Below are 9580 nucleotides of genomic sequence, written 5' to 3'. Positions count from 1 at the left end.
TACATTTTATTTTTTGTTAATGGCTGTTAATGTAGTTCAGAGTGAATAATGTTGAATTTACATCTATAGTGACTGTCTTCCTGAATTATCAATTTAGCTAACTTAGTGCACCAAAGAGACTGTAAAATGAACACTTGAGTACCCCATAGTACTCTAATAGCCTTTTCACACTAGCATGCTGTCCCCAACCGAACTGTGCTGGCTCTGATATTTCCTTTTCACATTGTCCTTTCCGACATGAGTCCAGATATAGTGTATGCATGACCTGGCCAAATCAGCTCGGTTCAGCTCGGCTCAGTAATGTGAAAAGCACCTTACTGTACGAAACATTACCATACAAGGAATACCTGGGGGCCTTGTAGTAGTATCAACCTAGTATTGGGGGTCTTAGCCTTCTCATGAGCATAGGTCTTCAGCATCCTCTTAGCTACTGTATCTCCTCCGCAGCGAGTTGGGAGAGAATCGCACCGAAGAGCATTATTCAAGCCCATTATTTCCATAATTGCCGGCATTGTTGTGCTTGTTTGTAATGTTGTTAATAACAGGCGACGCCGTATAATACGCTTAATGTTATTTATCTGTTGGCAGATAGATGCGGCTAATCCTCATTCATTTGCTGCGGATCAATGCAAATCCTCTAGCGCGAGCAAAATCCCCCCCTGAGCCGCTGGTTTTTAAATGTATTTTTCCACCATTAACCAGCTTTAATCCCTGCTAATCATCGCTAATCCACATCTCCTGTGTTTGATGATACTTCCCTGATGAAGGAGGTAGGCAGGCAGACAGGCAGGCAGGCAGGCAGGCGTCTGTGTGCTGTGTTCAAATGCCTAGTGCTGGCTCCAGCACCAGTCTTGAAATGGTGCTTGGCACCAGTCAGTCTGTACTGTCTGTTATGGGAAGGAGAGGACAGGGAGAGAATGGGCCTGGTCCTAGATATATTTGTGCTGTCTTTCTAAATCCAACCTATGGTCATTGTCAAACAGATCTGGGACCAGGCTAACGGAGATAGGTAACTTCTGACTTTACTAATGAGACAAAATGGTGGTGATTATTGTATGACCCAAATAGGTAACTAATCCGCAATTTCTACTAGCCCAGTTGGTATTCAACCAAGCCAAAGGTCCAAAATCTTTGCAATATGAAATGTTATGAAAATATGAAATGTTACTCGCCTGGTAGGCTAGTTTGGCACATCTTCTACTGGCCCGGTCCGAAAAGTACCAGGCACATTAAACTTTCAAATAGAAGTTAATCAGATGTTTTCACACCTCTATAAAGTAGTCTAATGTCAAGATGAAACCATGTCCCACGACATCTGAAAACATCTTACAAACTGTTATGTAGGAGTGAAATGTCTCTTGCATTTCCTTCCACTGGACACACCACCATCATTGACCAAGTTTTTTAAATATTTTTTTACGTTGTTACGTAAGGTTCCCAAATGGCACCCTATTCCCTATATAATTTATTAATAAGCATAGAGCTGTGGTCAAAAGTAGTGCACGATATAGGGAATAGGGTGCCATTTGGTACCCAGGCATAGTGTCAGGAAGTACTTAGTGCTGGTGATCTCCATCCTGTGCCATGCCACACAGCAGAGCTAAATAGCAAATGGGGAACTAGTGAAAGGCAATTAGTCATATTATGTCATCGTTGACCTTCCTACTGCATCAGCTGTGAGCTGGTTTAAGTTCTACTTCCTGGGTCCACGCAACCGCACTTCAATACGGGCCTATGTGGCATTACTGATGGTGCATCTCGTTTAGTTCAGGTCCAGCATGTTCAGCATGCACTTTAGCCACATGGACAGACAACCATGTTCCAAAGGTCGTTACTGTGTTTGTTGTATGCTTAATACACTTTCTCTGTTTGCATCAGTTGAATCTGGCTTATTGGATGACAACTGATGGTGGAGTTTTATCATCATCCAGGCTGTGCTTCATGATTTTTGTGGGGATTTTGAAGGTCATATTCCAGTACAAAAGTATGACCAATATTGCATGATTTAGGTCCAAAAGTGGCACAATTTTAAGTTCCACACCAGATAATGAGTGATGCTGGTGGGAGAGTTCTCTAAGGACTGTGTCTTCCCTATGAAACCTATAACTCACAAATCCCAGGTGTCTAGTGTGGATCCAATGTGGAGATGCGATTCAGATGAGCCGTTTAGTTGGGTTTTGAGCACATTCAGTGTCCCAAACGGCACCCTATTCCTTACATAGTGCACTACATTTTACCAGAGCTGGTCAAAAGGAGTGTACTATATAGGGAATAGGACGCCATTTGGGATGTACATAGAATCTTCTGTTACAGAACCACTTCACGACATGTTTAGGACCTATCAGTCACATGCTGATTATAGATTGAATTTATTTTGTTGTGTACCTTGTACACTATACCCATTAAATGTGTGGAATCTGATATTTCAGCCACACCCGTTGCTGACAGGTGTATAAAATTGAGCACACAGCCATGCAATTTCCATAGACAAACATTGGCAGTAGAATGGCCTTTCAACGTAGCGCCGTCATAGGAAGCCACCTTTCCAACAAGTCAGTTCGGCAAATTTCTGCCCATGAGAGAGCTTCCCCGGTCGACTGTTATTGTGAAGTGGCCACACAAGCTCACAGAACGTGACCACAGAATGGTGAAGCAAGTAAAAATTGTCTGTCCTCAGTTGCAACACTCACCACCGAGTTCCAAACTGCCTCTGGAAGCAACGTCAGCACAATAACTGTTCATCGGGAGCTTCGTGAAATGGGTTTCCATGGCCGAGCAGTTGCAAACAAGCCTAAGATCACCATGCACAATGTCAAGCGTCTGCTGGAGTGGTGTAAAGCTCGCCGCCATTGGACTCTGGAGCAGTGGAAACACGTTCTCTGGAGTGATGAATCACGGTTCACCATCTGGAAGTCCGAAAGACGAATCTGGGTTTGGCGGATGCCAGGAGAACACTACCTGCCTCAATGCATAGTAACAACTGTAAAGTTTGGTGGATGAGGAATAATGGTCTGGGGCTGTTTTTCATGGCTCTTGATAGGCCCCTTAGTTCCAGTGAAGGGAAATCTTAACGCTACAGCATACAATGACATTCTAGACGATTCTGTGCTTCCAACTTTGTGGCAATAGTTTGGGGAAGGTCCTTTCCTGTTTCATCATGACAATGCCCTTGTGCACAGAAATGGTTTGTCAGAATCGATGTGGAAGAACTTGACATCCGCCTCCACTGATGCAGATATAATATTGTGTATTATTCTTCCAATAGATTTTAAACAAATTGCTCAGTGACTCGCCTGAGCTCTTACAGTTGTAGGAGCAGAGTTGTACCATTTGGGGGCGCTTGAGACGCGCCGTTCTCTTCAAAATGCTTCAATATCGTCAAGCCTAATTTGGGCTCATTTAAAACAGTTTGAGCTGACACTTCTCAAGGCCTACAGTATCTTATATTTTATTCGTATGTGAAGTTATGTTATAGGGACCTATGTGTGGGTCAAATTGATCAGATTTGTATTAATCTCCAATATACTATTTATTATTGGATGATAGAATCCGAGCGCTCCTATGACTTTACAAGGAGCGCCTAAAGATCATTAGCTACATTTGGATGACTGAAATACGTGGAAATGTAAATATGCATAATCGCTTGGCATTATGAAATTGTATCAAACAGTGGGAGGGAAACAAAATGATATCCTTTATGAGATGTGTATGAAAGGAAATGATATAGGCCCACCAACAGAGAGAGAGTGAATCTTCTGTTCTCGGGTTTTCTATCTGAAGGACAACTTTTAACGTCTCTAAACGTCACTTCAAGAATTCCTATCTGACAAAAAGTTTGCCTTCACTCAAGTTGATATCGATAACCTATATGCTATTCAAAACAATTGTTCCTACTTTTTGTTAGGGTTTATTCAAGCAAGTCATGTAAATGACCCTTCTCGGTTTTATTGAAGGCTATAATAAATGTTTTCAATCCATAGCATTTGTTTATGGGATGCATTGTTAAAAATAGGCCTATCGCTGGCTAGGATTAGGCTAAAGTGAAACAGTTTTAATATAATGTGGAGTAAATCGACATTTCTTATTGTGCTAATGTCAAATATGGACACTACAGATGTACAGTATCTTGATTAAGTTCTAGAGCTATAACTGCACATATTAGGCTAAACATAACAATACTTCGCGCTAAATTCATAGATTGATGTTAAACGTTTCTTTGGACTTTTGACTAACTCTGAAATATTGGATTAGTTTGACTGTTATTAAAGTAAATTGTTGATGACTTCTCTGTCATTTGCGGCATTGAAACTGGTGAGACGCAATGGCATTGGCGAATGAGTTGCAATATTAGGCCTACATTTGCCGAATCAGAACGGCTTGTCATCTAACAATTTCCCCCATAGCATAATGTCCACACACATCTTCTTCACATCATTTCTTCCCAGAAAGCAAAGTTGCGTCATCTTTATCTTATTAATATGAATATCAAAATATAATACAAACTAATTGTGTGTCCAGATTCATAATTATTCTTACATGGCTATCGGTAGGCCTGCGTTAGCTGTAGGCAGTAGCCCCACATAGTCTACTATGCGTGTTTCAATGGAGCTGGTGTTTTGTGTGATCCAAATGGTAGCGAGCCTATTCAAATCAAATCAAATCAAATTTATTTGATTTGATTTGATTTAGTCCTTTGCATTTTGCTCTAATTCAACATAGCCTATTACAGCCAATTTAATAACATCAGCGTGATGTTTAAAACGAAAAAACAATTTGTATTATAGCCTATACTTATTCTGAACACTTGGAGAGGTGTGTGCGGTCTTGGACTGTACTCCATTGGCCTAGTTGATATTCCAATAACCCATCATTTGGTCATTATTAGTATGATTATAGACACTCAGAAATCCCTCGCAGGCACTTTATTTGTTCTCAAATCAGAAGTTTAAGATACAATAGAAGGTGTGTATTTATTTTAGGACATATTTTACAAGTACCTTAACACTGTAGGCTACTAGTTTTAAATAAGATTACAATCGGTATGTTGGTGCGCACCAAGAGAAAGTAATTGCTGCTATGTAGCATACTATTATTTACCTGGCAAAACATTGTTATTACCATATCACAGTATTAACTAATAATAATATTAATAGTAATTGGTACATCAGTCAATAAAAAGACACTATTTTCGTAATAATATTGCACAATTTAATACTGCGATTACACAGAGATGTGAACAACGTCAGGGATTGTGTGGACTTGATGCGGATATTAATGCCTGAGGTAAACATACTGTTGTCTAATTCCCTTTAAAACAGCACATGTACACAGCCTCTGATTTTAAATGAATCCCAATTACATAACAGAATACTGGTTTAAACTGAACACATGTTGTAATCAACACTTTCTGACTGTTTAAATCAGAGTGGTTAAGCACAACACACTATCTTAGTGCATTTGATTTTTGTTTACCACATACATTTGTATATTTTTTTTCTCATCTGGTGGTTTCACAATAGTTAGCAACAAAGGAAAACGGTTTGGTTTTTGAATGAAGACAAAATACCTTTTCTTGTATATACGTTTTATGTAAGTAATAAAATATTACTATAACATAAATAGGAGAAATGTGACTTTGCAGTCTACATTTAGCAATCAACATACAACCAATGTAGTGAACAAAACATATTGAAATCCACTGCAACATAACCATTAACCGAGCCAAACAAAAAGCTCCAAACACATTTATGAAATAAATATATATATAAATGGTCAGATTCATAAATGAAATCATATTAAAATATCTTCTTGGAATTAGTAAGTGTACAAAACTGCCGGAAAAAAACAAAACAAACCAACAACAAAAAATATCTCAGAACAAATACATGTTTACATATTCGACATATTTACACATCGGAAATAATCCTGGCAACATTTTATTTCAAACATCTTTTTGAAGAAAGTTTTTCCCGCTGTATCGAATAGCACTGTCTGCAGTACGCAATTGTACTATAGGCTACTGTCCATCAGAATGTACCAGAGCCTTGAGAAATGACACGCAACGCACGAGTAGGCTAGTTAATCAGATTTTTCCTTTCTTCTCCATATCCGAAAAAAATATATATATATGTAAAACAGGTCCCTTCATCACTTTTCATTCGAGAATGTTCTGAAATTATCCGTATATAGTGTTTATAATACAATAATAGGAATGGTATAAATTAATGGGGTGTAGCATAGGCTACCTTTCAGATCAATATAGAAGGTACAGAATTCAAGTTCTACTTTTTATTATGATATAAAAAATGAGAACAGCGTGACACTTCGACCTGGGGCACTGAAGTTACCTGAGAATATCACTTTCATTTCGTATTAAACCAATCTCTTTCCAAAAGGTGGTTGGAATAGCTTGGCAGTTAGCAATGCAAGTTGCTGACGGTGCCCTGGAGTGATTTTAGGAACCTGTAAACATGAAAATAGTGAGTAAAGGCCTACCTCAAAACAAATTCTGAAAACAAAACGAATATAAAATTGCAATGATAATTTCAACGAAAGAATAAGTGCTCCATACAAAAGGAAAATAACAATCAAAACAAATACTGAAAACCGACAAGAAACACATGTTTCATAAAGTATTCATCCATATTGCCCTTTTTAGCGTCTGTTGCTATCTGCAAAGCATACATGTTTTAAGGCTGCCAGACGTGAGCTGTCCTGCTGCATTCGTCAATTTTGAAATGCATCTGACATTTAAGTGTGGGGATTTTTGTCATTCAACGGGTGCCATAATTTCCATCATCTTTTCACAAACTCCTCTGGCCAGATGACGTAGTGTCAACAGTAGGAGTAATGGAGGCGTTTTTGATTAGTTACAGTACACTAATAAAATGAGTGAAACAATAAAAACAGTCTTCAGAACAGAAGAGACACTGAAGTTAAAATATTCCAAACAAATCAAACATCACAATTAATAGAACAAAGCGAAAGAATAGGCTAATAATTAGAAATATTGGTTAATCGGTTTTAAGCCTGAAAAGCAAAATGTTCATAGTGTGTGTGTCTCCTTTGTTGATCATTTTCAGGCAACCACCTCGCACTTTGGTGAGCGCCATCAGTTCAAGACACCACTTGCAACATTTAATCGTTACCCTTTGAACAGCCACGAAACATCGAATTTACTTTACCTCCTCCATAGAATTTTGGTAAATAAAGATATTTGTTTCATTTAAAATGTGAACGAAATCAATTCAGTAATAGTGTATGTTTTTCTTTTCAACCATTTTCCATTCTACCTATTTGTTGTTGTAACTCAAGCTCCGGTTACTGGGACAAAACTCATTTGTCTGTCCAACTTTGCCATGTCTCTGTTCTCTCTCAGTAAAACAAAATGAAATACTGTAAACTCCATAGTCCTTTCCCTTTTTTTCTTGTTTCCCCCGAAATTGTAGGATTGTTCATGAAAACAGTCACTGCACAGGACTCTGTAATGTGTGGTGAAGAGGGGGTGTCTCCGCTTGAGAATATACGTCCTCCATATTCGGATGAGGGACCCCTATCGGCGTCATTCTTTTCTCTTTTTGTCTTCTGTTGCAAAACCAAACACGGACAACCTCTTTTTCTAATTGAAGAGAGACGGCTAAACTGGTGATTTCATGGGCAGAGGGCTTGGGACATTTTAAGAAATGATTTTCCAGCGCCCCTTTCACCCCAACTTCAATCGAGGTCCTCTTCTTTCTTTTCCTGCCCTGCGCAGCAATCTTGTCCAAATTGGTGGGGCTGCCAGTGTTTGAGTCTGTCTCCTCCAACCACTTGTTTAGCAGTGGCTTAAGTTTGCACATGTTCTTGAAGCTGAGCTGCAGTGCCTCGAACCTGCAGATAGTGGTCTGAGAAAAGACGTTTCCGTACAGGGTGCCCAAGGCCAAGCCCACGTCCGCCTGTGTAAAGCCCAGTTTGATCCTTCGCTGCTTGAACTGCTTGGCGAACTGCTCCAGGTCGTCGGAGCTGGGCGCATCCTCGTCTGAGTGGTCCTGGTGGTGGCTGAACGCCTGCTGGGGGGACTCCATCTGGTTGTCATGGCTACCTGTATCGTCGTGGAGCGGGTCCCGCATGCCGTGGTGCAGAGAGGCGGGCTGGGGACTTAGCATGGCGTTGAGGTTCGTGTATCCCGGCTGCGAATAGACTAGCGACTGGTGCCCGTTGGAGGCAGGAGACAGCGGGGACAAGTGGTGCGTCGTGGTTGGCGCCCACGACCCATGGTGGCTACTCTGCGTCTGCTGGTGCACCAGGTGAGCTCTATGGTGGAAGCCGCTGCTCAGGTCCTCTCGGCTCGCCTGAACGCTGGCTTTGTTGTGCTCCTGTTGCCCGATATGGGTGCCGCTGGTCCAGTCGGTGTTGGAGGTGGGCAGCCACTGGTGGTGCGTCAGGCTCATCGGATGTCCGGTGTTGGTCGCCGCTAGCCCTTGCAAGTACTCGTGGTGCATCATTTTCTGCACCTCTCTGTAGGTCGTCCCCTGGTGCATCCTGTCCGAATCCGGATGCATGAGCGGGTTGGACGGTAAGGAGTTATTCCGCGGAATATACTGAGCTGTTGTAGCCATGGCTCCGACTTCGAAAACTGACGAGTACTTCGGAGGTCTGGAGGCTTTAGAGCTAAAAACGCAACAACCTGCTCTGGGAGGTCTTGGGGAAGAGCTAAGACACGCCTCCTCTTCGCTTGTATTGGCTCCTTACGGATTCAAGCCCACAAGAGGCATAGCCTACGTTGCAGAGCGCATTTTACGCACATAACGAATAGGGCTCTGTTTCACATATACTATATAGAAACATGTTAATTCTGTATATTAAATTTATATTTTAGGGTATTGGTAACTTCACGGTCTCTGACCTAGGTTTCCGTTATCCCTCTCTCGTGGGCTGCTTGTTTGCATGTCGCAGGCGCACAGAACCCAGTCACTCGCAATTGGTCGCCCCTTTCTCATTTTTTCATCCATCCTCTCTCTCCAAGCCAGGGCGGAGAGGGTTGGAAAACAGTAGGAAATGATTGGGTTTCGTTGGGTTCGTTGGGGTTGTTTTTCAAATAACCACGTGGGGGAGTACGGGGATCTTTTTGATGGGGTGACAAAATCCCCCCCTCCACCTTGATATCCTTTTAGTCAGTGATGACTAACTGCAGCGCTCCCTATTTAAGTAGATTCGTATTCTTATAGTGTAGTGTTCCAGAATTACAACCACCCACAAACATCTTCAAAAAGAGATGCTTGTGAATAAGCACTGTGTGATGTTGATATGTCTATGAATATGGTGAGAATGTGTGACAAATCTCAATGCGTTTTCTTTAATAATAAAGGCTACCCTTTAATCATTTATCCCAATTGTTTATGTCATTTCCAATGTTAACCACTTTGAGAAAAAAACAAGTTCTGGATAGAACCAACAAGGGTTCTATTGCTTGCTTCATACATGGCACCCCTAAAAGTTCTATATAGAAACCTTTTGTATGGTTATTCGATCAGAACACCAGGGGTTCTTCTTCACTTTGGGTTCCATATAGGGTTCAATATTAAACCTATTTCGGTTCTGT

At 41.0% G+C, this 9580-nt stretch overlaps 1 pseudogene; it reads right to left on the bottom strand.

The window, feature by feature from the left end:
* Positions 1-5567: 5567 nt before the first annotated feature.
* LOC139393593 (POU domain, class 3, transcription factor 1-like) lies at positions 5568-8753 on the bottom strand (annotated as a pseudogene).
* Between the last annotated feature and the right edge of the window lie 827 nt (positions 8754-9580).

The sequence above is a fragment of the Oncorhynchus clarkii genome, chromosome 3 (genome assembly GCF_045791955.1).
Source record: "Oncorhynchus clarkii lewisi isolate Uvic-CL-2024 chromosome 3, UVic_Ocla_1.0, whole genome shotgun sequence".
NCBI lineage: Eukaryota > Metazoa > Chordata > Actinopteri > Salmoniformes > Salmonidae > Oncorhynchus > Oncorhynchus clarkii.
Note: the sequence above shows the minus strand (reverse complement) of the source record. Positions and strands in the feature narration are given on the sequence as shown.